The 13,966-nt window shown below is 49.4% G+C and overlaps 1 long non-coding RNA gene across 1 annotated transcript; it reads left to right on the top strand.

Annotated features, from left to right (window-relative positions):
• Positions 1-7,079: 7,079 nt before the first annotated feature.
• LOC114107255 (uncharacterized) lies at positions 7,080-13,715 on the top strand. The gene is made up of 2 exons (XR_003585311.2): positions 7,080-9,584; positions 10,884-13,715. It is a non-coding gene; the product is annotated as an uncharacterized lncRNA (long non-coding RNA).
• The last annotated feature ends 251 nt before the right edge of the window (positions 13,716-13,966 follow it).

The raw sequence follows: 13,966 nt of genomic DNA, 5'->3' as shown, positions 1-13,966 counted from the left end.
TGAACTCAGGGACACTCGACCACTGAGCCACATCCCAGCCCTATTTTGTATTTTATTTATAGACAGGGTCTCACTGAGTTGCTTAGTGCCTTGCCATTGCTGAGGTTGGATTTGATCTCACGATCCTCCTGCCTCAGCCTCCTGAGCCACTGGAATTACAGGCTTGCGCCACTGTACCCAGCTTGGAGGGTTTTGATAATTGTTTTATTCTCACTTAAAACCTTAAATTAGAAACATTTCTTTTTGATTAAATAGCATAATATATATTCTTTGTTTGCTCACAAAGTTGTATTAAGTTAATTTTGCATCATGTAAGGAAGAACTCAGGTTGTGTGTTGGAATGTGGATAGAGGTTTACCACCATTTTGTACAGCACAGGGGCCACATACAAGCACTCTGAAGCTGGGGTCCATGCTCTGTCGCTTGCATAGCCCTGGGCAGATTCCATGAGCTCTTTGCCTTTGGCTTCTTCTTCACTCAAAATGGGGCTGATGGGACCACCTTACCTTAGCGGTGTAGTGTAAAGAAATTATACGTGTAGAGTGCTTAGTTCTAGTGTTGATCCCATTGGCTGGACGAAGAAGTGGAGTCTCAGAGAAATCAGCACTAAGGTCACACGTAATAAATGCTTAATGACTGGTTGATTGCAACAGTTAATTGCAAAGAAATGAGTGAGGGGAAAAAATGGCTGCTTTTCCCAGAAGCATACAAAGTGAGTGTCGCAGAAGTGCCTGGAGTGCTGCCTCGGTAGAGAGCAGCGTGGGGAGCAGGAGGATGTGCCGAATCTAAATCTCGGCTCTCCTCCTTGCCAGCTGAGGGACTGTAAGCAGGTTGCTTCACCCCTCTGAGCCCAGGTTTCTCCCCAGCAGTGTCCCAGGCCTTGGGGATATAGCAGAGGACGCTGTAGAGTCCACATCCACAGGAGCTCACCTTCTGCCGAGGTGACTGAAAGTCCACAAGATGGGATGAAAACGAGAGTGTTGCCGCTGTAGCAGCAGGTGAAGACGCAGCTGGCAGCAACGGCAGTCTTTGCTGCCTCAGGCACACCTGAGCAGAGGCCAGCGGGCGTGCGGGCCCAGGGAGCAGCGAGAACCTGGGACCTGGGGCACAGTGGCTTGAGACTGGCCAGACACGCAGGTCTGCAAGGCCCCGAGTGACTGGAAGGTACCTAAAGTGTGTCGTGGTGCTGGGCAGTGTAGCCGAGGAGGTGTGCTGTGCTGCGGTTCCCACTGTCACACTGTCACTCTTGGTGAGGAAGAAGAATCAAAGTGGGAAAGTGACGAAGGGCCACTGATGGTGGTGCCGTGGCCCCTGAGAAAGATTTGAACAGCTGCGTGCTGGAGGTGAATCCACAGAAACTGCTCCGGGCTCACTGGAGGTGAGGGTGAGTGGGTCCGCAGGAAAGCTCCTGAGATTTTGTTGAATTGGGCAGATTTCCTCTTCACAGAGGTGGAACTTCAGCGTGAAGAACAGTTCTTAGGTGTGAGTTGGCTGCAGCAGGGAGCATCCACAGTTCCACTTGGGGCAAATCAAGTTTGGGGTGCTTCTGTGGCATCCGCATGGAGATGATCTTGACTGTAACTGCACATACAAGCTGAGCCCAGAGGACAAGTCAGTGCTGGAAACGCCGTGTGGAACCGTGGAAGTGAACAGGCTCATCCAGGGAGAGCATGGGCCATTTGGGGAGAGACCTGGGCTAAGCCACAGCCTGCATCTGTGCCTCCAGGTCAGCCTGCACGGAACACACAGTGGCTTCATCCTCGGATTGTGCATCATGGGCTTGCCTGTGCCCTTCTCATGTCCTGTCCCTTACTGTGGTACACGCTTCAGTGAAGACCCCGGTACACGGAGCTTACCTGTGTTTTAAGTTGCATATACATGAGGTCAAGGAAGGAAGATGTGGCTAGAGATTTTCTCAGCGAAGTGTTTAGATTAGAAAAGAAAGGGCACTTCCAAATCCCAGTGGTGATTGTCAGTGAAGATAATTAGTAATTCTGACCAAACCTCACCGAAGACAACGAAAAACAGGCCAGGATATTTAAAAACCACCGTCTGAAGGCTTGGAGCACTAGCAGGGCACACAGGGCCTTGAGGAGTCCCTCTTTCTTTACTTAGGATGCCAGAGGGCTGCACTAGAGCACCTGTGAGCCAGAGCAAGCTCTCCATTTCTGATTATTCAGTCCCAGAGATTGTGAGGTGGCCCTGGGGTGTGGTGACATCTGGTGTTGGGCCTCAGTCCCAGGTAACAGGCAACATAGTAAGTCCTGTGGGAGTAGACAAGTCCTCGGGTCCTAAATTAATTTTTCATGTGACAGAATCCAGTGCAGATTCCTGAGCTGGAAAAAATGAAAAATATAACCAGAAGTGAGGCATCAGTATACGAGATCAGCCAGAAAAGAGAAATAGTGAATGGAAGATGAGCGGCTGGCTAGGGGAGCAGGCCCTGGAGAAGGCGGAAGGCGGGAAAGGGACACGGGGGAGACAGAAGTCTAGTGCTGCCGTCTGGAGTCTGAGGAGAGGAAGGGTGTTTTCACTCCTAGCAGTAACAGCTGAGTGTCCCCCGAGGGCCACAGCAGGGGAGCCTACACGAGCACCCGGGAGCCAGTTCCTCCAGCAAACCCAGGACTGATGATGAGCCAGCCACGTGGGGGGGAAGCTCGTTTCCAGGGATTGGTCATTCTTTTCTTACCCCACCACCAGCCATCTTGTCCAGTGACTGTCTCTGAATCTCGTCTACACAAAGGCTGGGGCCACCGTGCAGTCAGCGTGCAGTGCTCGGAGCCACCAGTGCTCCCGAGTGTGAGCTCCGTGTGGTCTAGACAGGCAGGGCCTGTCCCTCGCTGAGTGCTTACATACCCAGGGCACCATCCTCCAGTAGTACGTGGGGAGAGCAGGTGTTTGTCTCTTTAGGGTAAAGCAAATGTATATTTTTTCTCAGCATAGACAGATAAGCTCTTGCAAGTAACGTGTATTTATCCCAGCAATATAAACAAACACGTTTATAATTTTGGCCGGCTTTTGGGGAAACAACAAAAAAAAAAAAACCATGATTTTCACCTGTTTTGTAGGCAAATATTCTTTTGAGCAATTCCAGATTAGCATGTTTCCAAGCACAGGGGCATTTTGGCAGGTGTCATGGACTGAATTGCCACCACCCAAATTCATGTTGAAGTCCTCACTCCTAGGACCTCAGAATGAAACGGATTGAGCTGTTTATTTAGCAGTAGGTTTTTAAAGAAGTCACTAAGTTAAATGAGGTGGACCCTTATCGTGGTGGTGGTTCTAATCCAGGGTAATTGGTGCCCCCCTATAAAAACGGGAGATCTGGACACGTGGTGAGAAGGAGGCTGCGTGAGGACACGGGGAGGATGGCCAGCTACAGGCCCAGCAGAGGGGCCTCAGAAGAAACCAGCCCTGCCTCCAGCTGATCTGGAGACCTCCTGTCTCCAGGGCCGAGAACAAACTCCTACTGCTCAGGCGCTCAGTGTGTGGAGCGTCAAGGGGCAGCCCTAGCACACAGTGCAGCAGGAACTCATTTGCAGGTTCAAGCCCAGCAGGTCAACTGGTTTGAAGGTTTGCTGCACAAATCACCACAGAGCAGAAGCAGTTCAGAAGGGATCAGCAGAGAGTTTTCCATAACCCGGGAGCGACATCTAGCCACAGTTTCAGTGAACTCTGAGAAAAGTAAGTCACAGGGGAAATGCCTTGTGAAACTGGGGAGTAAATGGCAGTCTATAGGCACTCAGTGACCCTGCCTCTAGACCTCGCCTCCTGTGAGCCTCTCCCCTAGAGGGTGGCCAGACCTGCTCATTCGCTTCCAAGTAACAATATGGCAGAAGTGGTGGATGTCAAGAGAGACTGGAACCGAGTCTCAATGACTCTTAAGCCACTCTCAGCCACTCTCAGTGGCTCTGCTGTGAGGAACACACATTTTGAGGGCACCTTGACCCCCAAGCTGGAAGCCAGCCCCTTCCCAGCCCAGCCTTGAGGTGGCAGCCTCTGCACTCCGTGTCCACAGACACTGCTAGATGTTCTTGCTTCAAGCCTTTGTGGTTGGTTCTGCAAGACGGAGCTCAGATGACCCTCATAGGAGCAAGCACTAGACCAGCAGCTGACTTGCCAACAGCAGGGAGAAGCCGGAAGACACTGGGACCTATTTGAAGAGTCGAAGGTAAATAACTGCCAACCTAGAATTCTGTGTCCTTCCCTTCCCCTGAGAAAGTGCTTCTCAGAGCATTATGGTAAGCCCAGGGAGAAACCAACAGAAATCCAAGGATGTGCATTTTCTCTCATGCTTAGAAGCTAGAGAGGAAAAGAGAAGAGGTAGTCGAGACCGAATGAAAATCAAGAGGGAGGGAGGGTCCTGGGATAGAGGCTAGAGGGAGGGAAGAGGAAGCACTGGGGAACAATGTTGCCAGATTATACATCTTGTGCGTGTGCAGATACGTGCCAACAAAGCTTGTGATGGTGTGTAATTGTCAGGCACCAATTTAAAAATGGGGGAAAAATTTATAAAAAGGAATGAAAAGGGGAAAAAATACATTTTGAGTGAACCAATTTTGGTGTTTAATTGATCACAAGTGGATTTTCATGGAAGAAAATACTGAGAGGTGCTCTCAGAGAGAAGGAAAAACAGGGAGAAGATGTAGTTTGAGGAAGCAAGGAGCAGAGGAGGGCAGCAGGGTCGGTGTGCAGCACTTCCTTAGGATGTGTTGAGCGAAAATGGACAACAAAGAGGGACGAGAGACGAACAACGCACAGCCACAGACCCAGCTCGAACGAGCACTTCTTAGAGACGGCACGAGGGCCCATGTCACGAGGTGGAGTGTGGACAGAGTGCTTTGGCAGGCACCCGTCTTGGCCTGTTCACCAGAATGCAGGCTTCAGAGGAGCCGAGTCATACACGGTGTGATCTCCGACACTGAACAGTCGAGCTACGGATCAATACCAACGGCAACCAGAATCACCACCCTTCAGAAATGAAACGATAAGTTCTTAATAACCTAGGGGTGAACAGGAAGAAGTAGAAATTGGAAAATATTTCAAATTGAATGCTAATAAAAATACTAGAAGTCACAGCTTGTGACTGCAGCAAAAGCTATTATTTCTATGAAAGAATGTATTGCCTTAAATGTACGCTGTGATAGGTAGAAAATGAACTTTAAAAACTGAAGAAGAAAGAATAAGGTACCAGTAGAACATCACCAAATAGAAAACAAGACATGCCACAAGGTAGGGCCAGAAACTGGCTCTTCCAAAACCTGTGGTGTCAGAGAGAACACGTAGGAGTCCAGCACACCTCGGTGTCAAAACGAGAAAGATGAGTTAGAAGAAAAGGCCGACCACGCGTGCCAACATGGACCCTGCAGAGAGTTTAACAAGCTGTGTCTTTTAGGCATGCAAGATGGGTATCCATTTTTAAAAGTTTGTTGGTAAACTTTGCCTCGTTTTTTTTTTTTTTGTTTTTTTTTTTTTTTTTGTACTGAGAATTGAACCCAGGGATGCTTAACCACTGAGCCACATCCCCAGCTCTTTTAAAAATATTTTATTAGAGACAGAGTCTTGCTAGTTGCTCAGGGCCTCGCTAAGTTACTGAGTCTGGCTTTGAACTCAAAATCCTCCTGCCTCCGCCTCCCAAGCCATTGGGATTACAGGCATACGCCACCACTCCTGGCTAAACTTTGTCTCATTTTTAACAAAATATATTCAGTACAGAAATAAAGTATAAAATTCAAAACTTAGTCATCAACTTTTTTAAACTAAGTAAATTAGGAATAGATTGAAATTTTTCTTATAAAGAGCCTCTACCAAAACTACTATAGCAAATGTTAGATTTAAAGAAATGCTGGAATTTTTCCTTTTGATGTGAACAAGACAAAGTTAATCACTCTTTGCCACTTACTCTTCTTTACATTGTAAGTTTACACGAGGTGTTGGAATGAACAAATGAATACAGCAGTTTTGCTGGATACAAGGCCATCACATGAAGGTTTATTCGAGTTTTTATTTGCTGGCAATAAAGAGAAAACTTTAAAACATAAGGAATTGTGAACAAAAAGAAGAAGAATAGCCAAAGTGCCATCATTGTCCTGGCTCCAGGATAGTACACAGACCACAGAAGAGTCCAGAAATGGAGCTTCATGTGTACCCTAGGTACATCTTTCAAAGTGCCTTTGCAGACCCAGGGAAAGGTGTTCTTTTCAACATATCATGCTGGACATAGCGGGGTGACCCCTACTTTATATGGTATAAAAATGTCATTTTTCTAGGTGGATTGTAGAGCTTTGAAAAGCAAAGCCTTAAACTTCTGGAAAGTAGTCTTGTGACCTTATATAGAATAAGTTTCTTAACTACCTTTAAAAATTTAATTAAATGGACTTCATTAAGAATTAAGATGGTAACCTTTTAGAGAGAAAAAAGGAGAATTTGCTAGGGTTCAGGATACACACCCCTGTGTTTGTATATCCTGTACATTATATGTATCCTGTGTGTTGTAAATGAAAATATGTCCAGTGTATTTATACACATATGAATCCCATTGGTTATTTCTCCGTATATAAATTAAGGATTCAACTCACACAATCGTAGAGGTTGAAGAGTCTCACTGCCTGCCCCTCAGCAAGTCAGGGAGCCCAGGGTGCAACCCCCAGTCCAAGAACAGAAGCCTGAGGTTGAGTACAAGCTGTCGGGCAGAGAGCTTCTCGACTCTTGTATTCTTTCAGGCCCTCGGTGGGCTGGTGATGTCCATTCACACTGAGGAGGACACCTTCTTCACTCAGTCCAGTTCAAACACTGCCTCATCTGAAACCTTCATGGACACGCCTAGAAGTAATGCTTAGCCATATCTGGGCATCCAGTAGCCAGTCAAACTGATATAAAATTAACCATCGTGAATCCACCCTTTGTCATCTTGGCCCATATGTATCTGCATAAACCATACTGAATCTCCAAATCAGGACAGTAACAGGGTCATAATTCTGCCTGATGTGAACCTCTGAAAACACACCAGCCCCTTCACCAGAAGAGAAGGTAAAGTCCTTGAGTGCTGTTTACCCATGTCCTCAACATCCTGTAACTGAAGCACTTGGTGTAAAGTTAACAATACTCAAATACAATACTATAGAGTCAATACACCTTAGGTTGCATGATGAGAGAACGGAAGTAGAGAGAACTGAAGTCATTTTCTGTGCCACGCACGCACGAACATGGAAGAGGAGGAGAGGAAGTCCTCATGACAGCCGTGGTGACCTGTGTGATTGGCTGTGTACTCCATGCTCCTGCCTTCTATAACCCTGTGTGTAGAGAAGGCAGAACTGTATCCAGAGTGAAGAGAAACTACTGGCCCTTCCTCCATGGGAGCAGTTCATTGTCATCAACACCACAATGCAGCTCATGAATCCTGGGGAATGAGCACTCGGGGCTCCCCAGCCAGATGGGCCTTTGAGAGTGGGAATCTGTGTTGCTGAGCCCATGCATAACCTCCATCTCTGCCCCCATGGCCACTGGTCCATGAGCCCGCAGGGTGGTGGTAGGGGTAGCTGGGAGGAGGCTGACTGCAGCCACCGTCTTCACTTGATTATTACAGTGCTTCTTGCAGAGTCTCCCTTCTGTGAACATTCACACGAGGCAGATGCCTACTTTTTCCCATTCAGAGAGGTCTGTGTATAGCTCCTCACCAGATTTCCTTGTCACCAATTTTTCAATCATGTTCTTTCCAAGTCTCCTGCCCTCCAGCTAGACCATGCATTGGTTTGTGATCACACGTGGCCATTCCAGCTTACTTAAGTGCCCTGCTGAAGCTCTGCCACTGAGATTCCCCTTCATTAGGCTCCTCCAGGGGTGTCCCAGAGAAGGCTTGTAGGGTTGCCGTTGTTGATCTCTAAACCAGGGAGAGAAGGCCGTGGAGCAGGAGGGAGGCCATGCGTGGCATCTGGGCCACTTCATCTAACTAGGTCTTCAGGGCCTTCCTGGGCCCATCACTTACATACCACTTCCATTGATGCTAGAGCCCTGTGCATGCCCACCTTTGAGGCCTGGTGGCCTGTTAACACCCAATTTATGACAGCAGTTCAGTGAATAAGTTGGTGGCCCATGGTTTCACATTTAATCTCCACTTAGGCTCTGCTCAGGCCACAGTCAGTTTCTCAAAAGAAGAGAGATTAACTGCAGAGAGTGGCAGGGCTTCACCCCAAAATCCTCAAGGGCTTATAGCGAAGGGGCAGCCAATGGCTCTAGACAGCATCTCTGGCCCCATGGACATTCCACGCACTCCCAGGCGTTGTGGTCATGTGGCCCACGTAGTGCTATCTGGACCTGTTGCACAGCCTTCCATTCAGGCCCTACTCAAATGTGGCAGCTTTTTGGGTCACTCCGTAACACCTAAATGAGAAGTATGCTGTCTCCAAACCCAGAGTCCCCAGGCCTCGTGCCAAGCCTTGCTCCCCATGCCTGTTGGCATGGGAGGGACTTGGTGCGACAGTGTACCCTTCACCTTCCACCTGGGATCTTAGCATGCCGGGGCCCCAGGGCCCTGGAATGCAGGCTGGTGGAAGGCCCCAAGGCTATTGGGTTTCCCTCCCATGCTCTGACACACATCTTACCAATAAATCTCCAGCAGTTGCTACTTGCTCACAAGCTGCATGAGGAAGCATCACAAATGGCTCAGTGTAGTGCCTTGTGCGGGCAAAGGCAGCCAAGATCCTGCAAAGGACATCATGCCAGAGGCCCAGGGAGCTGATGTCCCGAGGTAGGGCTGTGAGGTGCAGCTGGCCCTCGGCATCCCTGGACTCCACATCCTCAAATTCAACTTACTGTGGGTCAAAAATATTTGGAGGAAAATTGTGTCTGTATTGAACATGTACACCTTTCTTGTCCTCGTTCCATAAAACATACAGTGTGACGGTCATTTACCTAGCAGTTCTGTTGCATTAGGTATTACAAGTCATCTAGAGTGTGTAGAATGCGCGGGAGGGCGTGGCAGGTTAGAAGTAAACACTGCAGCATTTGTCTAGGGACTGGAGCAGCCAGAGTGTTTGTGTCTGGGGGCTCCTGGGACCCAGCTCCCTTGGGTACCAGGAGATAGTTTATTCTAGTCCTGTATTCCATAGCTAGGGAAATAACCGCAGGGTGGATTTGGGGACCTACTGGCCCACTGTGAGATGGACCTGAGCTAAAACACCATCAGTCCCTTGATTTCCATTAGCCCCTCCCCTGACTAGTGGACCGCAGTGATGTAGGGGTCTTCTGGAACAGGCAGCAGTTCAGAACCAATGTGCAGTAACTCCCCAAAACACACACACACACACACACACACACACAAAGTCTGCTTATTCCTTTTCCCCATTGTGCAGTTACCCTGGTAAAAGGCCTTGGTCCCTGGGGAAGGCTGGGAGGAGTGATGAATGGCAACATCCTTTGTCAAGGAATAGTGGGGACAGGGCCTCCCTCACTCAGGGGATTCTGGGCCTGTGAACTCGCTCGGGTTAGACTTTTGCTCACTTGACAGAACTTCTCTGTTTCCACAGCTCTAAGAATGCTAGGCTTCCCTGTCTGACTCCTGGGAACACCATGATCAGCTAGCCAAGGTCAGAGTTGTGCATGGATCAAACTTCTGTTACTGCTTTGACTCTGCCATCCATTACGGTAACTGTGCCCACCTTTACTTTGGCATCTGGGTACCACCCCTTGGCCTCTGCCACCCCTGTATCCGTGCATTTGGTTCTCACTTGGTTATAGCAGTTCCCATTTCCAGGTCTGGCCTGCATAGGAGAGCCACCCCTAAGTTCCTCAAGGATGTCTGGGTTCTCCTCAAAAATATCTCTGCAGTCACGGTGGAGGTGTGTCTTCGGGGCCCTCACAGGTGGGACAGTTGGGCCTTGAATGGCAAATCCACTGGAGCACTCCTGCCACAGTCCGGCTGCAGCAAAATAACCAGGGGGTGACGAGCAACTTGTGTACCTTGATACAGCAGGAGTGGGAGCCGTTTATTGTAGGACAGGAGGGGTATATATACATTCCACCCAGCTTATCTTAATTAACATAAACTAGATACAGCAGTCAACCAATAAGGAATCTCCACACTTAATGGCTCGCTGGCGTTACTTCACAAACCACTCCCTCTGCAAAATGCCAGGTGCCATCTTGACTTGTTTACAGACTCTAACACACTCCAACCTCCCAAACCTCTGAACCCCTCCTCTGCATCAAAGCAAAGCAGGTCCAGTGTTCCCGGCCCTTGCTTCAGGAGCCTGTCGGTAGATTCTGCCTGACTCAACCTGTGTGCCTTACGCCATTGTCCACGTCCTCATGGCCTTCCCCCATGGTCTCTGAATTTCCATCTGTGTGAATTAGGAAGTGAAGTCATCGTTTTGGAGTGTACCTCATGGGTCATTATTTGTGCCTCAAATTTAGGGGACTGCAGCCCTAATAAGGGGTCTAGAAGCAGAGGGGCATTGAAGGTGGGTCCTGAGGAGAATGAGCATCATCCTGCTATGGCACTGCCTGAGGTGGGAGGGGTCATGGTGCCCCCAGGCAGCGCAGCAGTAGTCCTCTTGAACATGTGCGAGGCCACTTCTGCTGGCAGAGGCTCATCAGAATATAGGGGCCCAGGGTCCCCAGCTTCACTGGAACCCTTCCTACAAGTCCCCATGATAACTTCAGGATCTCTTTCCTTCCCAATCAAAGCCTTCCCTGTAAAGGTGGATGCCCGCCAGGTGGGGAATTAAACCTGCACTGTGAACCAGCCAGTCCCAGGGGGGGATTCTGCTTTTGATTTTGAGCAGTCTCAAGCCTGCAGCTGCAGGAGACCGAAGGCTCATCCAGGCACACATACATGCTCTCGGGTCATTCATGCAGGGCCTGACCTCACCCTTTTCTTTCCCCAGTTGGTCCAGTGACATAAGAAGCGACCAGCAAATCTCAGATCTGCTGATTTGGGAAAACTGCTTGGAATTGTGTGCAATCACCCAGACCCTTGCTTCTTGCGTGTGTCTGATCAGGGGGTGCAATGGTAAGATCCTGCAGTCTCTACCACTAAGTCACTCTGTGGACTGTCTGCTCTCTTTACATCCTCGGCACCTTTAATCAGGTTAGAGAGCCCATTCCAGAATCAATTCTGAGTGCTCTTCCTTGAAATTCTGCTGCTCCTCACAATCCAGATCACTAGTATTCAGGGGTCTCCAGAGGATCAGAACCAATGGGACATACCTAGAGACAGGGACATAGTGTAAGGACTTGGCTATTCGATTGCCTGAGCTGACAAGCCCAAGATCCACAGCAGGCAAGTGGGAGACTCAGGAGGGGCAGTGATGCAGCTCCAGCCCCAGGAGGAGCTGACGTCTCGTCTCAGGTCAGAAGGCAGGAAAACGCTCCACTCCAGAGAAGGAGGCCAGCCTTTGTGTCCCTCTGGCCCCCAGAGGATTGGATGGGGCCACCCCTACTGGCAGGGCACTGCACTTTGCTCAGTCCAGAAATTGAGTGTTCATTTTGTCCAGAAGCACCTTTGTGGACAGCCAAAATGATGCTTGACCAACTATCTGAGCAACAGTTAGGTTGCCCCCTAAAAGGAACCATCACGGTACCTTGATGCAGTGGAGTGCTGACGCAGGTGACCTTAGGGAGGGGCGGGGGGTGAGAGGAAGGGGTGCACCCGCGTCAGCAGAGACGCAGACCTTGCCTGGCACTCTGCGCATCCAGGCCCCGTGTTAGCTTGCCTGCAGCCCGCTGGACCAGCCATCTGGGAAGAGCAGGACTGTCAGTCATAGTTAGTAGTTGTGGATTAAATTGTCTCCCCCCAAGTTCATGTGATGAAGCCCTAGCCTTAATACGTCAGAACGCGACTATCTTCAGAGACGGGCTCTAAAAAGGTGATTGAAATGAGGTCGTTAGGGCAGCCCTGACTCAGTCTGACTAGTGTCAGAAGCGACCGGCACACACCAGGTGCATAGAGAGATGACCATGTGACAGACAGCATGCAGGAAGCCACCTTCAAACCAAGGAGAGAGGCCAACAAGGAAAGCAACTCTACCAACGCCTGGATCTTGGACTTCCAGACTCCAAAACTATGAGAAAATAGGTTTCTTTTGTTGAAGCCATTAGCTTGTTTTGTTATGGCAACCCAAGCAAAGTGACGCTGAGTACACACTGCTCAGTATTTGCTGAAGATTGGGTCAATAAAATGCTTTTTCCCTGGCCCTCTTTTCCCATAGCTCACAGCTGCTGAAGGGAGGCAAACTTGTAAGTAAAGAAGTTGGTGTGTCCCAGAGTGTAGGAGCAGGAGCTGCCCAGGAAAGGGCAGCTCATAGGTAGGTGTGGGCTGGGAGGGCGTTCCAGGCAAGGAGCCAGTGCGGGCATCAGCCTCCAGCCAAGAACCACACCTCTGAGAACCACTGAGTGGTTTGCTACGTCCAACAGGCCACGTGTGGGGGGTGTGGGAGGAGGGCTTGAGGTTTGGGCAGCACCTGTGCCCACCCACAGCAGGGGCTGTGCTGGGGCTAGTGCACATAGGGGACACCCGTCCAGGAGAGATTTCTGAGGCCGAAGGGACGCTGCAGTAGGCAGCCGCTGAGGCTGTGTTCCTAATTAGCTGGGTTGGCAGGTGATTTAGCACCTCTGAGCATCACTGTCTTCAGTCAAAGGAGTCACGTGAGGATTAAGCCTGATTGTTGTTTATGTAAGCCGCTTCACTCTTAGAAGATGCTCAGCAACTTGCAGTCTGCTGGGGCTCCTGCAGAGTGGGGTACAGGAGTAAGACCCAAAGAATACTGCCTTGGCAACGGAAGGGAGAACTGGGCTGGGATTGGCTCCCACCCACCCTGCTCCATCTGCAGGTAGGGTCCATGTCTTCCTCTCAGCTTTTATCCATATCAAAGGCCTGTTCATCCCTTCAAGCCCCACCATAATGCCCTCTTCCTCCAAGAAGTCTTCCAAGGAGTGGGTGCACCTTGACCTGAATGTCTGCAGATCTCTGGAACATGTGCCCACTGCTGTAGGTGGTCTCCTGTCAGGCGCCAGGCAGGAGATGAGCCTGACACTTGCAAGAAACAGTCATCAGGTCACTACAGCCACAAGAGTAGTCTCAGCAGCCCAGCATGCCTCCCACACGGCTGTGCTATGGTGACACCTCGGCCTGCTCAGCTGGCCTTTCATCCCTTCATTAGGGCAGCCCTGACCCAGCCTGGCAAACACCAGGTGCCAGGGCATGGGCCAGGTGCTGGGACTAGACCACCGTGCTCTCCAGCTGAATCATCAAAGAGATGCGAGTGCAGCTGTGACAGGCGCCCAAGTGACACAGGTCCTGTGAGGTGTGAAGTGGTCCCCGTTACTGCCCACATGTCTGCCCTCTGCGCCCACTGAACTCCACCAAGGATGTCTGAAAGCTCACTTATCCCAGACGTCCAACCCCACCCTCCTCACCCGCTCCCCGGGACCTTGAGACAGAAACCCCCTCCAGCCTTCCTGAAGGTGCCCCTTCTCCCCCATCCTTCTGGCACAATGAAAGGACCCACCTGTCAAGGCCAGGCCCTCCCCTTCACCCGCACAAGCACCTGATTCACAGGCAGTCCTCCCCTCTCCTTCTGTCTAAAAAGACCTGTCCCACATGCCCTTTCACTCATCATTTATCCCACTTGTCTTCAAGAATTTGCATTTCCCTAAAAGAACTCTGAAAAAAATTTCTGTCAACATTTCAAGTTGATAAATAAATTTTTCCATCTCAAGTTTTTAGTTGCAAGTAACATAATTTTCAGCAAATGATATACTTCAAAGTAGAACTATTATATCACTTTAAATGATTTCAATAGAATTGAAATATATAGAAATGTGTTTCCCACCATAATCTATTCTGAAGATGAACATACTCTCGTAATGTTTAGAAACAATGTTTTAATTTTTCTTCTAGTATCTGCATTTTCATTCTACTTCACTCAGAATTGTATCCTAATGAAGTGTTTTTGTACTTAAAATCATA

The sequence above is a fragment of the Marmota flaviventris genome, chromosome 3 (assembly GCF_047511675.1).
Source record: "Marmota flaviventris isolate mMarFla1 chromosome 3, mMarFla1.hap1, whole genome shotgun sequence".
NCBI lineage: Eukaryota > Metazoa > Chordata > Mammalia > Rodentia > Sciuridae > Marmota > Marmota flaviventris.
This window is presented reverse-complemented; position numbering and strand designations above follow the sequence as displayed.